Genomic DNA, 22,272 nt, shown 5'->3' on the forward strand with positions numbered 1-22,272 from the left:
CACCCTCCTAGTGAAAAAGTTTTTCCTAATATCCAACCTAAACCTCCCCCACTGCAACTTGAGACCATTACTCCTTGTCCTGTCCTCTTCCACCACTGAGAATAGTTTAGATCCATCCTCTCCGGAACCACCTCTCAGGTAGTTGAAAGCAGCTATGAAATCCTCCCTCATTCTTCTCTTCCGCAGACTAAACAATCCCAGTTCCCTCAGCCTCTCCTCATAAGTCATGTGTTCCAGACCCTTAATCATTTTTGTTGCCCTTTGCTGGACTCTTTCCAATTTATCCACATCCTTCTTGTAGTGTGGGGCCCAAAAATGGACACAGTACTCCAGATGAGGCCTCACCAATGTCGAATAGAGGGGGACGATCACGTCCCTCGATCTGCTCACTATGCCCCTACTTATACATCCCAAAATGCCATTGGCCTCCTTGGCAACAAGGGCACACTGTTGACTCATATCCAGCTTCTTGTCCACTGTCACCCCTAGGTCCTTTTCCGCAGAACTGCTGCCTAGCCATTCGGTCCCTAGTCTGTAGCTGTGCATTGGGTTTTTCCGTCCTAAGTGCAGGACCCTGCACTTATCCTTATTGAACCTCATCAGATTTCTTTTGGCCCAATCCTCCAATTTGTCTAGGTCCCTCTGTATCCTATCCCTGCCCTCCAGCGTGTCTACCACTCCTCCCAGTTTAGTATCATCTGCAAATTTGCTGAGAGTGCAATCCACACCATCCTCCAGATCATTTATGAAGATATTGAACAAAAAGAGCATTTCTAATAGGGAGATGTATGAATAGCACAAAACATGCACAGAAGTCCTATGGTGGTGGGGTGGGAATTAATAATATTTTGAAGCCCTTTTCGGAAAAGAGACTTTTCTGACAAGGTTTGTCTCTGTTCTTATTTCACCTTATGATGTTATTTAGGGGAATCAGTATTTATTTTTCCAGTAAATTAATAAAACCCTAAACATTATTTAATCAATCATAAACATTACTATCACCAGAATTTTCCCTCTGCTAGCCAGAATGAACTGAATTTTGCAGTTTTCTGGAAGGTGCAGAGATTTTGAATTTTGGAGAATTTAATTACTGTGTTTGTGGGTGAATGTTTTACGCTCACATATCAGTGCAAAAAGTGCAATACTAAGGCAATGTCTATAACTATAGAATTATGTCCTTCTAACACAGTCATTAAATCGCTTGTGGGTGTGCACACTTGGCTCCTTGTGTTGGCTGTGTGCATCCTCAGCCATCTGTACCTGCCGGAAGATCCAGCTACATGAGGGTTGTTCTGAACTCTGTGAGGGGAGGATTTAGGTGGGAGAAGGGGCAGACTGGGGAAGTTTGCTTTTAATTTACAAGACTTTGTGAGTGGGAGGCTCTATATCTCATGCTAGGGATGACAGTGCGGTCTGAGCCCAGGCAGTAGCAGCAGGGGGTGATATGGGGGGAGGTTGCCACTTGGTAAAAATGAAATTGGAAAACCTCTCCCTGTGCTCTCATTTATCCCAACAACTCCCCTCCATGAAAATCTCCACTCGGCCATGGCTAAGGCTATGATTCTGTCATGGAAGTCACGAATCCCATGACTTTCCTCAACCTCCACGACTTCCGCAGATGCAGCGGTCGATGAGGCTGACCTGAGGGCCACCCTGCGGTTAGCCACACTGGCCACTGTTTGAATGGCCCACAGCAGCTGACCCCGGGAAGCACCCAAGCAGCAGCTGGTGTGTCTGGCTCTGGGAAGCGCCTGAGCAGTGGCCAGTGCTGCTGGTCCTGGGGAGTAGCTGAGCAGCGATAATGGGGGTGGCCCCGGGGAGCACCCAAGCAGTGATCACGGGGGTGGCTGGATCAGTGGCCCTGGGTACCACCTGAGCAGCAGGGGTACAGGTGGAGGCCGGAGCAGCGGCCCTTGGGGCCCTTGGAAGAGTGGTCCCTGGGGCCTCGGAGCAGCAGCTGCAGAGGGCAGTCAGCCCCCACCACTGGAGAACTGGCCCGCAGACCACTGGGGCCCAGGAACAGAGATTTAGTAATGGGTATTTACAGTAAAAGTCAGGGACGGGTCACGGGCCATGATTTTTTGTTTATTGTTCATGACCTGACCATGCCTTTTCCTAAAAACAACCGTGACTAAATCTTAGCCTTAGCCATGGGTAAGAAACTCCCATGCAGATTTTTAACTTTTCTAATTTTTCCTTGGCCTTGTGCAAACAGTTTTCCCATCAAAGTGATCAAGGTCTTTTAAAATGAGAAAAACAAACCAAACTGAATCAAAACCAGAGAAACCCCCACCAATCTGCCCAACACACACACTCTGGGTCTGAATTTTTCTATTGAAATTTTGAGGTGATAAAACTCAGCCCTCTGTTAGCCAGAAAACAAACCTAGATCTCCCATCCTGTATCTAAGACTTCTGGAACTGAACCACTAATGCTCTAGTTCCTCTTGTGAGACATTTCCAGCTACCTGATATGGCTGCTATTCCAGGGGAGCAATCATTGACTCCAGAAAACATTTTTCTTAGCCTGGTTCTGTGTATCACTGGTTTCTCTAGCAAAGGCCGGTCCATGGCCGTATGGTCCAGACATCCTCCTTCAAATCAAGCTAGAGCCTAAGAATCCTTTCCCTTTCCCCAGTTGTGGGATGGGAGACTTTTAAAAGTGCTCTCTGTGCTATTGCACATGGCTAAACAAAGAGAATAACCCCCAAATTCCCCCTGTGCTTTGGGAGCCAGGCTTGCTGTTTGCATTTTGTATTTCAGATGACTTCATGCCTGGGCATTGTGATTATTTACCAGTTTCTCTAGCACTGTTTCTGCCACTGTTTCTGCAACATATTTTGTTTTTTCATGAGACAGCGTTGTTATTCCTGTGCCTAACCCCCAACCTGGAAGGCCAGGGTGTCTGTTTTGTCTGGACCCTCCCCCACAGATCAATCCAACATGGCTGAACCTGCCAGGAGCAAAAAACCCAAACCCATCAGCGCAGACTCTGAGGATCATCATCTGAGCATACAACCTGTCCCGCCATGACAAGGCACAGTTACAAGAGGACAGGCGGCATTGGAGATGGACTGGCCATGTGCTTTGGAAGAAAACTGATTCCATCACCAGAATAGCACTAAGATGGATACCTGATGGACACAAATGAAAATGAGGCCACACAAAAACAACGTGGCAAAGAGCTGTGGAAGATGAGCTGAGAAACCTGGAGCACAATCAGAATCATAGAATCATAGACTGTCAGGGTTGGAAGGGACCTCAGGAGGTCATCTAGTCCAACCCCCTGCTCGAAGCAGGACCAATCCCCAACTAAATCATCCCACAGCCAGGGCTTTGTCAAGCCTGACCAATTGGGGAACCATTGAAAGATTTGCCAGAAAGAGACAGGACTGGAGGAGCTCTCTCACTGCCCTAAACACCAGCAGCATAATGGGTACAGAGATACTAATATCTCTAGCGCTGAGGCTTCAGCAATATTATGGCTGTCGTGGTCAAGTGGTTATGGGGTTAGTCTTGAAATCTATTGGAGATCTCCTATGCAAGTTCAAATCCCGCTCACAGTGTGACCTGTTTTCCAGCCACAGTTTCTAACCAGGATAGTACAGCTATACCAGTGGTGGGCAAACTTTTTGGTCCAAGGGCCACATCTGGGTGGGGAAATTGTATGCAGGGTCTTGCATGTAGGGCTAGGGCGGGGGCTGGGGTGCGGGAGGGAGTGTGGTGTGTTGGAGATGGTGTGTGGTGTGCAGGAAGGGGCTCAGGGCAAGGGATTGGGGTGCAGGAGGGGTGTGGCAGAGGGCTCAGGGCAGGGGATTGGGGTACAGTAGGGGTGCAGGGTGCAGGAGGGAGCTCAGGACAGTGGGTTGGGGTGCAGGAGGGGTGCAGCAGGGGGCTCAGGGCAGGGGTTTGGGGGCTCAGGCCAGGGGTTTGGGGCGTGGGGTGCAGAAGCAGTTTGGGGTGTGGACTTTGGCCCGGCACTGCTTACGGTGTACAGGAACATGGTGCTAGCCACTTCTGGGACCGGTGCTGGTCCCGGGCAGCCAGGGAGCCTGCCTTAGCCCCACTGCGCCCCAGGGCTGGCAATCCCGTGGGCTGGATTTAAAGCTGATGGGCCGGATCCAGCTTGCGGGCCATAGTTTGCCCTCCCCTGAACTATACACACCCCTTAAACACTCTCAACTCACTCCCCATCCCAGGTAAATCCCCTTCTGCTCCTTTCGTATAGATGCCAGGGATACTATCTCATGCTGTGTCCCCGAATTCTCAGGCAAACTCTCAGCTCCTGAAGCCTCTGCCACTCACCTAGCAACCCATGGGTCAGTCCTAACCCTGGCTGCTGGAGCTGAGTCAGTGCAGGAGCCTTCCCTGGGGCCACAGGCCGGAGGATTTGGGAGATGGAGATTATCTGAGACATCCGAGTGTTGGAAACCTTTAAATCAGGGGCCTGTTCCACCCTGAAACTGAGCTGCCAGGATCCCCCCCACAGAGCAGGGTGCCCCAGATTACAGCCTGAAAAGAGGCATGTGAAACTAACTCCTGTTCTCCCTGCATCACAACTAGGGGTGGAATCACCCCTCCATTGCCATAGGGTGTGTGGGACTCATGCCATAGCACCGTGCAGCCATTCATGGAATGAACACTTCTACCAGCAGCCCTGTGCCAGGCACCACAGCCCCAAAAGGGCCATGCTGGGCCATTTACACCATCAGTGCAGATGTGCAGCATGTCAAATTACAGCTGGGAAGCCAGATTTGCTACCCAGGAAGTCAGGGTCTGGTTATAATTCTCTATCCAGCCTGTGCTGCTATTTATACCAACAAACGCTGCATTGGTGGACAAGTGGAATCAATCCCAAAGCTCCCTTTCATCAGCCCTGGAAATTCATTTAAACATATGTTTGGCCTCAGAGAATTAAACAATTATGTCTGTTACCAGAGGGGAGTTGATTTCAATCCCTTGTCACCATCAATGTGCAAACCAGGATCCTGTTGCTTTGCATTCCTTACGTTGTGGCTCCATCATGTGGCCATTCGGTGTCAGTCCTTTTAAATAAACAATGTTTTTTTTTTCATAGAAACCATATTTTCCTTAGTCTTCCTTATTCAGACACAGGAATAGATTAATCTACAAAGGGAAGGTGATTCCCAGGCAGTTTTGGAGGGAGAAGGGAACATTTTCAGCATTAAAAAATGATTCTGTTGTACCTTACACACACACACACAGAAAATAAACTTAATTGACAGGTTTCAGAGTAACAGCCGTGTTAGTCTGTATTCACAAAAAGAAAAGGAGGACTTGTGGCATCTTAGAGACTAACACATTTATTTGAGCATAAGCTTTTGTGAGCTACAGCTCACTTCATCGGATGCATACTGTGGAAACTGCAGAAGACATTATATACACAGAGACCATGAAACAATACCTCCTCCCACCCCACTCTCCTGCTGGTAATAGCTTATCTAAAGTGATCACTCTCCTTACAATGTGTATGATAATCAAGTTGGGCCATTTCCAGCACAAATCCAGGTTTTCTCACCCTCCCCGCTTTTTTTTCCAAAAACCACACACACAAACTCACTCTCCTGCTGGTAATAGCTTATCCAAAGTGACCACTCTCCTTACAATGTGTATGATCATCAAGGTGGGCCATTTCCAGCACAAATCCAAGTTTAACCAGAACGTCTGAGGGGGGGGGCGGGGAGGTAGGAAAAAACAAGGGGAAATAGGCTACCTTGCATAATGACTTAGCCACTCCCAGTCTCTATTTAAGCCTAAATTAATAGTATCCAATTTGCAAATGAATTCCAATTCAGCAGTTTCTCGCTGGAGTCTGGATTTGAAGTTTTTTTGTTGTAAGATAGTGACCTCCATGTCTGTAATTGCGTGACCAGAGAGATTGAAGTGTTCTCTGACTGCTTTATGAATGTTATAATTCTTGACATCTGATTTGTGTCCATTTATTCTTTTATGTAGAGACTGTCCAGTTTGACCAATGTACATGGCAGAGGGGCATTGCTGGCACATGATGGCATATATCACATTGGTGGATGTGCAGGTGAAGGAGTCTCTGATAGTGTGGCTGATGTTCTTAGGCCCTGTGATGGTGTCCCCTGAATAGATATGTGGGCACAGTTGGCAACGGGCTTTGTTGCAAGGATAGGTTCCTGGGTTAGTGGTCTGTTGCGTGGTATGTGGTGGCTGGTGAGTATTTGCTTCAGGTTGCGGGGCTGTCTGTAGGCAAGGACTGGCCTGTCTCCCAAGATTTGTGAGAATGTTGGGTCATCTTTCAGGATAGGTTGTAGATCCTTAATAATGCGTTGGAGGGGTTTTAGTAGGGGGCTGAATGTTAGGGGGCTTATTCCTTCACCCACTTACTTCCCTGGTCCTTCTCGCATGAACAGAGAGCAACAATACCCGAAGTCCAAAGGTGCAAACAATTCGATGTTTATTGGGGTGAACTTCCAGCAAGCATGATTCCAGTTTCCTTCCTTAGTATCCTCCTTCTCAGCTCTGACACCACAGAGCCTTACGCCTGTGTCCCTGTTCCCATTTCTACCCTTAGCCAAACATGATTCCAGCTTCCTTACTCCCATTCCCTGTTCCCATTTCCCCCTTTAGCAAAACATGATTACAGTTTTCTTACCCCCATTCCCTGTTCCCATCTCCCTTACCCACATGCCCATGCCCACCCCCACCCACACCCAGTCACTTCCTCATTGACTACAGATTATATAGTAAAACTTGAGTTCTGCTTAGCTATACCTTAACCAATCATTTTCCTGAAATTTAACTAACCAATCCTAACATATTGTAACACGATTATGTAACCAATTATATCCCACCACCTTAATTAGTTTACACCCAGCAAAATTAATTATACAGCAGACAGGAACAATCACAGAACCAGACAGAGATTATACAGACAAACAATAGCAAAGTGGGAACTACAATGACAAGACAACACAGAAGCGAGGATTTCACATCCCAGCTATTGATAAGTGAGTTCTTGCCAGACAGGATGCTATCAAACTAAGTTTCCTTTTACATTTTCTAGGCACTTCCCTTTCTCTGGAGGTGATAGGAACTATCAGGACAGGATTGTATTCCTAACAGCCGAATAGCACCTTATTTCAGTGTGACTAGTTTGGAATGTGAGGATGTGACCGTTCGCTTCCCAGCTTATGGCTGCCTCTGCTGCTTAGCCAAAGGCCTTAGCCTAAGAACAGGGCCACAAACTGTCACAGTAAGAGAAGGCCCTTACACCGGCAGACAGTGATTTCTTTCTTTTATACCTCTAGAACTAGCCAAGCGATAAGAATACACCTAAATTCTTAGAGTATAGGCCTTTACAGAAAGGCCTGAATATCTATATCCTAACACTGAAGGTGATGGCTAGGGGCGTTCTGTTATTTTCTTTGTTAGGCCTGTCCTGTAGTAGGTGACTTCTGGGAACTCTTCTGGTTCTGTCAATCTGTTTCTTCACTTCCGCAGGTGGGTATTGTAGTTGTAAGAATGCTTGATAGAGATCTTGTAGGTGTTTGTCTCTGTCTGAGGGGTTGGAGCAAATGCGGTTGTATCGCAGAGCTTGGCTGTAGACAATGGATCGTGTGGTGTGGTCGGGGTGAAAGCTGGAGGCATGTAGGTAGGAATAGTGGTCAGTAGGTTTCTGGTATAGGGTGGTGTTTATGTGACCATCGTTTATTAGCACTGTAGTGTCCAGGAAGTGGATCTCTTGTGTGGACTGGACCAGGCTGAGGTTGATGGTGGGATGGAAATTGTTGAAATCATGGTGGAATTCCTCAAGGGCTTCTTTTCCATGGGTCCAGATGATGAAGATGTCATCAATATAACGCAAGTAGAGTAGAGGCATTAGGGGACGAGAGCTGAGGAAGCGTTGTTCTAAGTCAGCCATAAAAATGTTGGCATACTGTGGGGCCATGCGGGTACCCATAGCAGTGCCGCTGATTTGAAGGTATACATTGTCCCCAAATGTGAAATAGTTACGGGTGAGGACAAAGTCACAAAGTTCAGCCACCAGGTTAGCCATGACATTATCGGGGATAGTGTTCTTGATGGCTTGTAGTCCATCTTCGTGTGGAATGTTGTATAGAGGGCTTCGACATCCATAGTGGCCAGGATGGTGTTATCAGGAAGATCACTGATGCATTGTAGTTTCCTCAGGAAGTCAGTGGTGTCTCGAAGGTAGCTGGGAGTGCTGGTAGCGTAGGGCCTGAAGAGGGAGTCTACATAGCCAGACAATCCTGCTGTCAGGGTGGCAATGCCTGAGATGATGGGGCGCCCAGGATTTCCAGGTTTATGGATCTTGGGAAGTAGATAGAATATCCCAGGTCGGGGTTCCAGGGGTGTGTCTGTGCGGATTTGATCTTGTGCTTTTCCAGGGAGTTTCTTGAGCAAATGCTGTAGTGTCTTTTGGTAACTCTCAGTGGGATCAGAGGGTAATGGCTTGTAGAAAGTGGTGGTGGAGAGCTGCTGAGCAGCCTCTTGTTCATATTCTGACCTATTCATGATGACAACAGCACCTCCTTTGTCAGCCTTTTTGATTATGATGTCAGAGTTGTTTCTGAGGCTGTGGATGGCATTGTATTCCGCACGGCTGAGGTTATGGGGCAAGTGATGCTGCTTTTCCACAATTTCAGCCTGTGCATGTCAGCGGAAGCACTCTATGCAGAAGTCCAGTCTGTTGTTTCGACCTTCAGGAGGAGTCCACCCAGAATCCTTCTTTTTGTAGTGTTGGTAGGGAGGTCTCTGTAGGTTAGTATGTTGTTCAGAGGTATGTTGGAAATATTTCTTGAGTCAGAGACGTCGAAAATAGGATTCTAGGTCACCACAGAACTGTATCATGTTCATGGGGGTGGAGGGGCAGAAGCCCTTGAGGAATTCCACCATGATTTCAACAATTTCCATCCCACCATCAACCTCAGCCTGGTCCAGTCCACACAAGAGATCCACTTCCTGGACACTACAGTGCTAATAAACGATGGTCACATAAACACCGTCCTATACCAGAAACCTACTGACCGCTATTCCTACCTACATGCCTCCAGCTTTCACCCCGACCACACCACACGATCCATCGTCTACAGCCAAGCTCTGCGATACAACCGCATTTGCTCCAACCCCTCAGACAGAGACAAAAAACCTACAAGATCTCTATCAAGCATTCGTACAACTACAATACCCACCTGCAGAAGTGAAGAAACAGATTGATAGAGCCAGAAGAGTTCCCAGAAGTCACCTACTACAGGACAGGCCTAAAAAAGAAAATAACAGAACGGCACTAGCCGTCACCTTCAGCCCCCAACTAAAACCCCTCCAACGCATTAAGGATCTACAACCTATCCTGAAGGATGACCCAACACTCTCACAAATCTTGGGAGACAGGCCAGTCCTTGCCTACAGACAGCCCCCCAACCTGAAGCAAATACTCACCAGCCACCATATACCACGCAACAGAACCACTAACCCAGGAACCTATCCTTGCAACAAAGCCCGTTGCCAACTGTGCCCACATATCTATTCAGGGGACACCATCACAGGGCCTAAGAACATCAGCCACACAATCAGAGGCTCCTTCACCTGCACATCCACCAATGTGATATATGCCATCATGTGCCAGCAATGCCCCTCTGCCATGTGCATTGGTCAAACTGGACAGTCTCTACGTAAAAGAATAAATGGACACAAATCAGATGTCAAGAATTATAACATTCATAAACCAGTTGGAGAACACTTCAATCTCTCTGGTCACGCAATCACAGACATGAAGGTCACTATCTTAAAACAAAAAAACTTCAAATCCAGACTCCAGCGAGAAACTGCTGAATTGGAATTCATTTGCAAATTGGATACTATTAATTTAGGCTTAAATAGAGACTGGGAGTGGCTAAGTCATTATGCAAGGTAGCCTGTGTCCTCTTGTTTTTTCCTCCCCCCCCCCCCCAGATGTTCTGGTTTAACTTGGTTTTAAACTTGGAGAGTGGTCAGTTTGGATGAGCTATTACCAGCAGGAGAGTGAGTTTGTGTGTGTATGGGGGTGGGGGGGATGTGAGAAAACCTGGATTTGTGCAGGAAATAGCCCAACTTGATTGTCATGCACATTGTGTAAAGAGTTGTCACTTTGGATGGGCTATCACCAGCAGGAGAGTGAATTTGTGTGGGGGGGTGGAGGGTGAGAAAACCTGGATTTGTGCTGGAAATGGCCCACCTGATGATCACTTTAGATAAGCTATTACCAGCAGGACAGTGGGGTGGGAGGAGGTATTGTTTCATATTCTCTGTGTATATATAAAGTCTGCTGCAGTTTCCACGGTATGCATTCGATGAAGTGAGCTGTAGCTCACGAAAGCTTATGCTCTAATAAATTGGTTAGTCTCTAAGGTGCCACAAGTCCTCCCTTTCTTTTTATTAATTCAGATGCGGAATTGAGGCTTCTTTCGCTCCTTGTAAAATCTTGAACTTGATTTCCCAGAAGGGAGAGAGGGAAAGTCTGGAGCTGCCTTTAATCCCAGTCTGAAATACAAGGGAGAATTCTGGAATTGAAGGAATGGGAAAAAATGGAGAGGAAAGAGAGAGAGAAAACACCTCTTTTCTCTTCTTCCTCCTCCCAGCAAGAAATGTTATCAATGGGGAAACTCCTCCCCAGGACCAGCCTTAGGGAAAATGGCACCCTGGGCAAAACTTGTACTTTGGCACACCCATTGCCCCAGGCCCCTGTGGGCTCCCCACTCCCCCTTTGCCCCTAGTTCCTGCACTCCCAACCCTTGCACCTCCTTCACCCCAACCCCTGCCCCCTCCTGTGCCCTAACCCCTACACTGTGTCCCCTTTGCTCTTAATTCCCATACTCCCCTCCTTCACCCATAATTGCTGTACCCCTCCTGCGCCCATGTGGGGAAACTGACCTGTGTGCATGGGGCAGCTGGCATTGCTGCCTTCTTCTCTCTGGAATGCTGCTCTTCCGGGCACCCCTAGGGGCTGCGGGGCTTGAGGGGGGTGAGGAGTGACTTCAGAGCTCCCTGCACCCAGGTCACTTTCCTCCCCTGGGCTGTATAAGGGGAGGGCAGAGAGAAGCAGCTTCTGATGCTCGCCTCTGAGCACAGCCCAGGTGGGGAAAGTGACCAGGATGCATGGAACACTTCGTGTTGCTCCTCGCTCCCCCGCAACCCTCTATGGGGCCACGGAGGAACACTGTGGGAGGGGCTGAGCTGGGAAGAAGCAGGGAGAAATCTGGGAGCCCCCCGCCCCAGGAAGCAGTTTCTGACACTACGCTGGCAGAGGGCACAGCCTCCCCAAAGCTGTGTTGCCAAGGGGGCAGTGGCGGGTTGCCACATTGGCCAATGGGGCCCATGATTAGGGCCCCTGGCCAAATTAGGCCCCCTGGAGAAGTCTCTCCTATGTCGGCCCCAGGGCTGGAGGTGCTCTCGCTCCCTGCTATGGCCGGGGGACTGCAGCCAGGGCACAGAGCTTCTCTGGTCTCAGGGCCACGGGGGGGTTAAGGAGCGAGCAGGGTGGGGCAGTGGGGGAAGGGGTGGAACAGAGATGACGTAGTTGATGGGGCCATGGGTGGAAGGCGTGAAGAGGGTGGGGCTTCAGGCGGGGGGGGGGCAGGGCCATGGTTCCAGTGCCGGGGTCCCTGCACTTCTTCTACCTTTCCCTGGGCTTTGGCATCACTAGTCTCTGCTTAGCGAGTTGGGTCAGTGGTCCCCAAAATGTGGGGTATGCCTCCTAGGGAGGCACAGAGGAATGTTCATGGGGGCACCTCAGGGCCTGAGCCAGCCCCCATGGAGGGCAGGGAGGGAGCACCACTCAGCTCCACTCTGCCCCTGCTCTTCAGATTCGTGATGTGACGGAGAGACTGCCGAGACTCATCAAGCCCTCGGATCGCTACCCCTTCCTGCTTCTCCACGTGGGCACCGATGATACTGCCAAGAATGACCTTGAGCGGATCACTGCAGACTACGTGGCTCTAGGAAGAAGGATAAAGGAGTTTGAGGTGCAAGTGGTCTTCTCGTCCATCCTCCCTGTGGAAGGAAAAGGCCTGGGTAGAGACCGTCGAATCGTGGAAGTCAACGAATAGCTAAGCAGGTGGTGTCGGAGAGAAGGCTTTGGATTCTTTGACCATGGGATGGTGTTCCATGAAGGAGGAGTGCTGGGCAGAGACGGGCTCCACCTAACGAAGAGAGGGAAGAGCATCTTTGAGAGCAGGCTGGCTAACCTAGTGAGGAGGGCTTTAAACTAGGTTCACCGGGGGAAGGAGACCAAAGCCCTGAGGTAAGTGGGCAAGCGGGATACCGGGAGGAAGCACAGGCAGGAACGTCTGTGAGGGGAAGGCTCCTACCTCATACTGAGAATGAGGGGTAATCAGAAGGTTATCTAAAATGCATATATAAAAATGCACAAAGCCTTGGAAACAAGCAGGGAGAACTGGAGGTCCTGGTGATGTCAAGGAATTATGATGTGATTGGAATAACAGAGCTTGGTGGGATAACTCACATGACTGGAGTACTGTGATCGATGGATATAAACTGTTCAGGAAGGACAGGCAGGGCAGAAAAGGTGGGGGAGTAGCACTGTATGTAAGGGAGCAGTATGACTGCTCAGAGCTGAAGTATGAAACTGCAGAAAAACCTGAGAGTCCCTGGATTAAGTTTAGAAGTGTGAGCAACAAGGGTGATGTTATGGTGGGAGTCTGAGGTAGATGAGGCTTTCTTCTGGCAGCTCACGGAAGCTACTAGATCGCATGCCCTGATTCTCATGGGTGACTTTAATTTTCCTGATATCTGCTGGGAGAGCAATACAGCGGCGCATAGACAATCCAGGAAGTTTTTGGAAAGCGTAGGGGACAATTTCCTGGCGCAAGTGCTAGAGGAGCCAACTAGGGGGGGTGCTTTTCTTGACCTGCTGCTCACAAACCGGGTAGAATTAGTGGGGGAAGCAAAAGTGGATGGGAATCTGGGAGGCAGTGACCATGAGTTGGTTGAGTTCAGGATCCTGACGCAGGGAAGAAAGGTAAGCAGCAGGATACAGACCCTGGACTTCAGGAAAGCAGACTTCGACTCCCTCAGGGAACGGATGGCCAGGATCCCCTGGGGGACTAACTTGAAGGGGAAAGGAGTCCAGGAGAGCTGGCTGTATTTCAAGGAATCCCTGTTGAGGTTACAGGGACAAACCATCCCGATGAGTCGAAAGAATAGTAAATATGGCAGGCAACCAGCTTGGCTTAATGGTGAAATCCTAGCGGATCTTAAACATAAAAAAGAAGCTTACAAGAAGTGGAAGGTTGGACATATGACCAGGGAAGAGTATAAAAATATTGCTCTGGCATGTAGGAATGTTATCAGGAGGGCCAAATCGCACCTGGAGCTGCAGCTAGCCAGAGATGTCAAGAGTAACAAGAAGGGTTTCTTCAGGTATGTTGGCAACAAGAAGAAAGCCAAGGAATGTGTGGGCCCCTTACTGAATGAGGGAGGCAACCTAGTGACAGAGGATGTGGAAAAAGATAATGTACTCAATGCTTTTTTTGCCTCTGTTTTCACTAACAAGATCAGCTCCCAGACTGCTGCGCTGGGCATCACAAAATGGGGAAGAGATGGCCAGCCCTCTGTGGAGATAGAGGTGATTAGGGACTATTTAGAAAAGCTGGACGTGCACAAGTCCATGGGGCTGGACGAGTTGCATCCGAGAGTGCTGAAGGAATTGGCGGCTGTGATTGCAGAGCCATTGGCCATTATCTTTGAAAACTTGTGGCGAACCGGGGAAGTCCCGGATGACTGGAAAAAGGCTAATGTAGTGCCAATCTTTAAAAAAGGGAAGAAGGAGGATCCTGGGAACTACAGGCCAGTCAGCCTCACTTCAGTCCCTGGAAAAATCATGGAGCAGGTCCTCAAAGAATCAATCCTGAAGCACTTGCATGAGAGGAAAGTGATCAGGAACAGCCAGCATGGATTCACCAAGGGAAGGTCATGCCTGACTAATCTAATCGCCTTTTATGATGAGATTACTGGTTCTGTGGATGAAGGGAAAGCAGTGGATGTATTGTTTCTTGACTTTAGCAAAGCTTTTGACACGGTCTCCCACAGTATTCTTGTCAGCAAGTTAAGGAAGTATGGGCTGGATGAATGCACTACAAGGTGGGTAGAAAGCTGGCTAGATTGTCGGGCTCAACGGGTAGTGATCAATGGATCCATATCTAGTTGGCAGCCAGTATCAAGTGGAGTACCCCAAGGGTCGGTCCTGGGGCCGGTTTTGTTCAATATCTTCATAAATGGAGATAGATGGTGGATGGATTGCACTCTCAGCAAATTTGCGGATGATACTAAACTGGGAGGAGTGGTAGATACGCTGGAGGGGAGGGATAGGATACAGAAGGACCTAGACAAATTGGAGGATTGGGCCAAAAGAAATCTGATGAGGTTCAATAAGGATAAGTGCAGGGTCCTGCACTTAGGACGGAAGAATCCCATGCACAGCTACAGACTAGGGACCGAATGGCTAGGCAGCAGTTCTGCGGAAAAGGACCTAGGGGTGACAGTGGACGAGAAGCTGGATATGAGTCAGCAGTGTGCCCTTGTTGCCAAGAAGGCCAATGGCATTTTGGGATGTATAAGTAGGGGCATAGCGAGCAGATCGAGGGACGTGATCGTTCCCCTCGATTCGACATTGGTGAGGCCTCATCTGGAGTACTGTGTCCAGTTTTGGGCCCCACACTTCAAGAAGGATGTGGATAAATTGGAGAGAGTCCAGCAAAGGGCAACAAAAATGATTAGGGGTCTGGAACACATGAGTTATGAGGAGAGGCTGAGGGAGCTGGGATTGTTTAGCCTGCAGAAGAGAAGAATGAGGGGGGATTTGATAGCTGCTTTCAACTACCTGAGAGGTGGTTCCAAAGAGGATGGTTCTAGACTATTCTCAGTGGTAGAAGAGGACAGGACAACGAGTAATGGTCTCAAGTTGCAGTGGGGAAGGTTTAGGTTGGATATTAGAAAAGTTTTTCACTAGGAGGGTGGTGAAACACTGGAATGCATTACCTAGGGAGGTGGTAGAATCTCCTCCTTAGAAGTTTTAAGGTCAGGCTTGACAAAGCCCTGGCTGGGATGATTTAATTGGGGATTGGTCCTGCTTTGACCAGGGGGTTGGACTAGGTGACCTCCTGAGGTCCCTTCCAACCCTGATATTCTATTCCCCAACCCCACCCTCAGCCTGGGCCCCTGGCTTCTGGCCCAGCCTCGTTGCCCTTACCCCCGTCCGCACCCCACTTTCGAGGAAACAAGAGCCCCACTCCCAGCCCTGGTTCTCGACTGCAGCTTCCGAGGGGCCGCAGACACGGATAAGAGGGCACAAGTTTGGGGACCACTGGTTTAGGTGAAGTCCTCAATCACTTCTATGCAGTCCAATAAAAAGTATTCCTCACCCACCTAGCACCTCCATAAGGTGGACTAGGTATGTTCTGCTGCTCTTCACTCATACAGGAAGGATAATATTTCATTTCACTGAATGCTAAAGTGAATTGTAACCTGACACCAGCCAAAACGGGTCATTCTGGCAAAGTGGCTCCATCACGCTGTGTACCTAGGCAGAGTAGGCGTGTCTATGCAAACGGTCTGTTCCTGAAGTTTTTCCCCCCAGCTCCTCACTAGATGTGAGAGGGGAGCTCATTCAGACCCTGCTTACGCTTAGTATTTAAAAACTCCTTATTGGCCCTATATCTGCTGGCCTTAGATTTCTCCTCCTGTCCTTTTCCTGACAGCTCAGATGAGGTGGCCGAGTGGTTAAGGTGATGGACTGCTAATCCATTGTGCTCTGCACGCATGGGTTCGAATCCCATCCTCATCGAAGGCGTTCAGTCTTCTCTCTTCCTTTACAAACAACCATATCCCCCTTTGGTACAATGACAGACCAAACCATGGTGCTTCCTGCAAACAAAAACCTTCTCAGGTACTCAGATCCCCTGCTTCAAATGAAATGTGGTGCTGAAAGAATTGTGTAGCTCTCTATATCTTATCTCAAAAGGTAATATCCTCATAATCTCCCCCAAACACCCTGGGAGCACCCCAAATTATTAAAATGCCCCCATCCACAGCAAGGCCACGACAGTGACCCACAGCTAGAGTGTCCAGGCCCAGCTGTTCTGAAGGAGGCAACTCAAACATTTTCTCTCTGCTTCCCTTGGCAAGGTCTGGCTGGGAAAACAAAATCCCCCAAATTGAAAATTTTCTTCTGAAAAACCAATACTAGTCTGTTTGGGGACTTTGATTTGAGTGAATTATTATTATTCTCTTCTGATCTCTGAATTATTTCAGTTCAGTCTTTGTCCTCCTGATTTGTTTCCAGGTGTTGAGTTGTGGGGGAGCGAGGCCAAGTCATGATGTCTCTTCCCCTCTTTCATAGTTTCTTCCAACTTTCTAGAAAGCTCCTTTGCTAGGATTTGAGTCAAGCAGTGTCCATTGTCTCTGTGTTATCTTGGAGAAGTCTGCATTATACACGGTTCCTGGGATAGACCTTGCGAGAGTGGATACCTTTAATGGGCCAGCAGCGAGCCTAGCTTTTCCATTGTCGCACCTGAAAGGCTGGTGGTGGGCACTTCCCAACCTCAGAACATATTTCAATAACGCACCCAGAGGAAAACTTCATCACCTCCCAGACAAAAAAGGATAGCACACACCATCCAACCAGGTATTAACGTTCAACAGATCACAACTTTTACAATGATACCTCACAAGACACATGTTGTACAAACTATATCATCATTATATGACAGTGGTAACTATGGGGCTTCCTTCTGACACAATTGTTGTCTTCTACCTGAGAAACGGCCTCATTTCTATTGTTTCTATGATTCTATGATTTAAACTCTCCAGTAACATTACAAAACCAACTGCTTAGCATTTTATGGTAGAAGTTGGAGGGAATTCAAAGATCTTCCAAAGCTGTGCATTCAGGCCACCTAGTTAGGTAAATTCCATGCTCCTTATCCAGAAGAGACTTGACATGGCTTGAGGGGAGGCAGGCTTAGCTATTCAATATACAGGTGGAGGGAGAAGGGCGCAGTACATTGACAATGTAGAACGTGAGACTCATAATCGGTGGGTTTGAGTCGTAAGTGGGTGCCCTACCTACTCTGGTTGTGTGCTCTGAGAGTCATCTCCTTGCTTTCCATTTAAGGTCAGGGTGGGATATTATAACCAAGTGTTCTGGCAAAACTTTTCCCCTGGCCTGCTCAGTGAACCCTTTGCTGAGAAACTTTCCATGTATTTGGCTGCATGTCGGTTTCCTATATTGTTGGATGAGGCCCAAGGTGCTGGACGGGAAATGTCCATGGAAAACTCAGATATTCCTGTTCTCTGAAAAAAAGGCAGGTATTAGTTAGACACCATTGCTTCTAGTATTCCTGTGGAATCCAAGGCTAGCTGAAGAATTTCTGTCTATACTAGAAAGAATCATTCCATTGTAAATAGAAATGAAATGAGATCTGCAGCTCGAGTCAGTGCCCTTTAAAAATATTTGCTAAGAAAAAAGCCATTCTCTCCCTTGTTGATAAGGACAAGGAGCCCTCTTTTGCTCCCAATTTCAAATGTGGAATGAATGGAGATTTTTGTTTAAAAACTTTCATTGCCCTGTGGGAATCGAACCCACGACTCGGCTGTTAAAACCCCAGAGCCCACCACTTAAAGGACCATGTAGGGCCATTTCTTTCTGACAACCAGCTTTGGCTTTCTCAGGCTCCTACTTCGCCAATCTCAGACGCTGCTCCAGTCTCCACTGCCCTGAAGGGACAAGAAGAGAGAGTGAAGGATCCCCTGTGCTCAGTGTCACAAACCGAGCCCCAAAAATGGACGACATGGTGTCACAATCTCAATTATGCTTCCAGGTCCTCCATCAGAATCACAGGAGCAAAACAAAGAAATCACCAGAGGAGCAATTTTCCTCTGCTTTCATTGACCCCAGTGCACTCCTCTCCGCTTCTTCTTCTGTTTATAATCTGGAGCCTCTCTCAGGGGAAAAAATCATTGAGCTGAAAGTATTTCTGGGATAGAAACCCAGAGAGGGGAGTTGATACCACCTGATGGAAGGCTGATTCATTTTCACACGTCTCATGGCTTTATCTGCCCCTTAGTGTAGGTCTCATTTTGTCAGCGCTGCACTCTCAGGAAGCTGACAAAGTGCTGAACCCTGCTTCTTTTGGGCCACTGGGAGCGTGGGGATTGCACACCAGCTGCAAGCCCTTCTGTCCTCTCCTTGTCCTGCTCGGCTACCCCAGACTCTTTCCCACAAATGGTTTCATCAGATGCTGGAGGGGCCTAAGGACCTACAGGTTTCCCTCACCCACCTCGTAAGGCAAACTGTGATTCCCTTCTCTGACATTCCTGGGGCCACATATTCTTTGAGAAGCTTCTCTGCAGGAGGTCTGATGTCCTGCAAAAATGTGTGTGTGGCTTGGGGGGAACCAACTTGTCTACCCCCTCTCTGGGAGCTGAGAAGCTTTTTCTGACTCTCCCCCACTATGTGAGTCAAAGAGCATCTCCCCATGGTGGGAGAACACTAAATTCCCCCCTCCCGTGCTTGTTTCTCTGACCAGCTGGTAAATCAACCCCAGCTCTCTGATGTAGAAACCAGCATCTAACCAGCCTTGTAATAGCCCCTGCTTGCTAGCTGGAGAGTGAAGGAATGAAGACAGAAGGCAAATGTCAGAAAAGGAATCTCAACTCACACTCTGACTGTGCCTTTGAAGAAGTGCTACAGACAGCCTGGCTAGCTCAGTTGGTAGAACGTGAGACTCTTAGTTTCAGGGTCATGGCTTTGAGCCCCATGTTGGGTGCTTGATCTTACTACCTTAAGTGTACTTTTTTGTTTATATGGTGAGCCTAAAATGAAATGCACTTTCTTGCCTCTCAACAATCTTATGCAGGAAATGTCTCTTCCTCTTAGCTTAGATAGCACAGGAAGAGAGAACAAACTGACATTTCCACATATTCAAGGGACACCATCATAGGACCTAACCACATCAGCCACACCATCAGGGGTAGTTCACTTGCACATCTACCAACGTGATCACAGAATATCAGGGTTGGAAGGGACCTCAGGGAGGTCATCTAGTCCAACCCCCTGCTCAAAGCAGGACCCATCCCCAATTTCGGACCCAGATCCCTAAATGGCCCCCTCAAGAAGTGAACTCACAACCCTGGGTTTAGCAGGCCAATGCTCAAACCCTGACTTATCCCTCCCCCTGAGAGATACCATCATGTGCCAGCAATGCCCCTCTGCCATGTACATTGGACTAACCAGACAGTCTCGATGCCAAGAGGCCAGTGAAGAAGCTTGGCAACATGTGACCTCCAGAAGAGGTAAGCGGAATGTCCGGGTTCCAGTAACACAGACACAGGTAACTAACCGCTTTCATGTTCTCACCACAGGTACCATTGCGGAGAGTGGACCAGATGATATGTCTGGGGCGAGAAAGCAGAAGGAGACTCTCCAAGAGGAGAAGGCGGGTGGTGGTGGTCGGGGACTGTCTCCTCCGGGGGACTGAGTCATCTATCTGCCGCCCTGATCAGGAAAACTGAGAAGTCTGCTGCTTGCCAGGGGCTAGGATTCGCGATGTGACGGAGAGACTGCCGAGACTCATCAAGCCCTCGGATCGCTACCCCTTCCTGCTTCTCCACGTGGGCACCGATGATACTGCCAAGAATGACCTTGAGCGGATCACTGCGGACTACGTGGCTCTAGGAAGAAGGATAAAGGAGTTGGAGGAGCAAGTGGTGTTCTCGTCCATCCTTCCCGTGGAAGGAAAAGGCCTGGGTAGGGAACGTCGAATCATCGAAGTCAACGAATGGCTACGCAGGTGGTGTCGGAGAGAAGGCTTTGGATTCTTTGACCATGGGATGGTGTTCCATGAAGGAGGAGTGCTGGGCAGAGACGGGCTCCATCTTATGAAGAGAGGGAAGAGCATCTTTGCCAGCAGGCTGGCTAACCTAGTGAGGAGGGCTTTAAACTAGGTTCACCGGGGGAAGGAGACCAAAGCCCTGAGGTAAGTGGGAAAGCGGGATACCGGGAGGAAGCACAGGCAGGAATGTCTGTGAGGGGAGGGCTCCTACCTCATACTGAGAATGAGGGGCGATCAGCAGGTTATCTCAAGTGCTTATATACGAATGCACAAAGCCTTGGAAACAAGCAGGGAGAACTGGAGGTCATAGAATCATAGAATATCAGGGTTGGAAGGGACCCCAGAAGGTCATCTAGTCCAACCCCCTGCTTGAAGCAGGACCAATTCCCAGTTAAATCATCCCAGCCAGGGCTTTGTCAAGCCTGACCTTAAAACTTCTAAGGAGGAGATTCTACCACCTCCCTAGGTAACGCATTCCAGTGTTTCACCACCCTCTTAGTGAAAAAGTTTTTCCTAATATCCAATTTAAACCTCCCCAACTGCATCTTGAGACCATTACTCCTCGTTCTGTCATCTGCTACCATTCAGAACAGTCTAGAGCCATCCTCTTTGGAACCCCCTTTCAGGTAGTTGAAAGCAGCTATCAAATCCCCCCTCATTCTTCTCTTCTGCAGGCTAAACAATCCCAGCTCCCTCAGCCTCTCCTCATAACTCATGTGTTCCAGACCCCTAATCATTTTTGTTGCCCTTTGCTGGACTCTCTCCAATTTATCCACATCCTTCTTGAAGTGTGGGGCCCAAAACTGGACACAGTACTCCAGATGAGGCCTCACCAATGTCGAATCGAGGGGAACGATCACGTCCCTCGATCTGCTCGCTATGCCCCTACTTATACATCCCAAAATGCCATTGGCCTTCTTGGCAACAAGGGCACACTGCTGACTCATATCCAGCTTCTTGTCCACTGTCACCCCTAGGTCCTTTTCCGCAGAACTGCTGCCTAGCCATTCGGTCCCTAGTCTGTAGCTGTGCATGGGATTCTTCCATCCTAAGTGCAGGACCCTGCACTTACCCTTATTGAACCTCATCAGATTTCTTTTGGCCCAATCCTCCAATTTGTCTAGGTCCCTCTGTATCCTATCCCTCCCCTCCAGCGTATCTACCACTCCTCCCAGTTTAGTATCATCCGCAAATTTGCTGAGAGTGCAATCCACACCATCCTCCAGATCATTTATGAAGATATTGAACAAAACTGGCCCCAGGACCGACCCTTGGGGCACTCCACTTGATACCGGCTGCCAACTAGACATGGAGCCATTGATCACTACCCGTTGAGCCCGACAATCTAGCCAGCTTTCTACCCACCTTATAGTGCATTCATCCAGCCCATACTTCCTTAACTTGCTGACAAGAATACTATGGGAGACCGTGTCAAAAGCTTTGCTAAAGTCAAGAAACAATACATCCACTGCTTTCCCTTCATCCACAGAACCAGTAATCTCATCGTAAAATGCGATTAGATTAGTCAGGCATGACCTTCCCTTGGTGAATCCATGCTGGCTGTTCCTGATCACTTTCCTCTCATGCAAGTGCTTCAGGATTGATTCTTTGAGGACCTGCTCCATGATTTTTCCAGGGACTGAGGTGAGGCTGACTGGCCTGTAGTTCCCAGGATCTTCCTTCTTCCCTTTTTTAAAGATTGGCACTACATTAGCCTTTTTCCAGTCATCCGGGACTTCCCCGGTTCGCCACGAGTTTTCAAAGATAATGGCCAGTGGCTCTGCAATCACAGCCGCCAATTCCTTCAGCACTCTCGGATGCAACTCGTCCGGCCCCATGGACTTGTGCACGTCCAGCTTTTCTAAATATCCACATCTTCAAGCAACAGGCAGCCCTATTCCACCACTTCAGCCTCGAAAATACCAGCGCCGGATTCCAGGAGGTCTGGAACTGGCTCACCCTATGGCTACCGGATGTGGGGGCTTGGAGATGGTGTATTTTGTATTTCATCCTTTTGGCTGTTATTGCTTTTCTGTTGTTTTTTGTATGCCTACAATGCTGCAGTATGTGCTGTCAGCAGTTGCTAACCCTGCAGCATGGTTACTCAGCCCCGATGTAGCTTACTGACTGTCAAGGTTCCTCCCCCACTCTGAACTCTAGGGTACAGATGTGGGGACCTGCATGAAAAACCTCCTAAGCTTATCCTTACCAGCTTAGGTCAAAACTTCCCCAAGGTACAAAATATTACACCTTGGACAGGCCGCTACCACCACCAAACTAATACTGGTTACTGGGGAAGAGCTGTTTGGACGCGTCCTTCCCCCCAAAATACTTCCCAAAACCTTGCACCCCACTTCCTGGACAAGGTTTGG

The 22,272-nt window shown here is 48.7% G+C and overlaps 1 non-coding gene across 1 annotated transcript; it reads left to right on the forward strand.

Moving 5' to 3' along the window:
• The first annotated feature begins 15,770 nt into the window (after positions 1-15,770).
• Positions 15,771-15,852, forward strand: TRNAS-GCU (transfer RNA serine (anticodon GCU)). The gene has a single exon. It is a non-coding gene; the product is annotated as a tRNA-Ser (tRNA).
• The last annotated feature ends 6,420 nt before the right edge of the window (positions 15,853-22,272 follow it).

Source organism: Lepidochelys kempii, chromosome 28 (assembly GCF_965140265.1).
Source record: "Lepidochelys kempii isolate rLepKem1 chromosome 28, rLepKem1.hap2, whole genome shotgun sequence".
Lineage (NCBI taxonomy): Eukaryota > Metazoa > Chordata > Testudines > Cheloniidae > Lepidochelys > Lepidochelys kempii.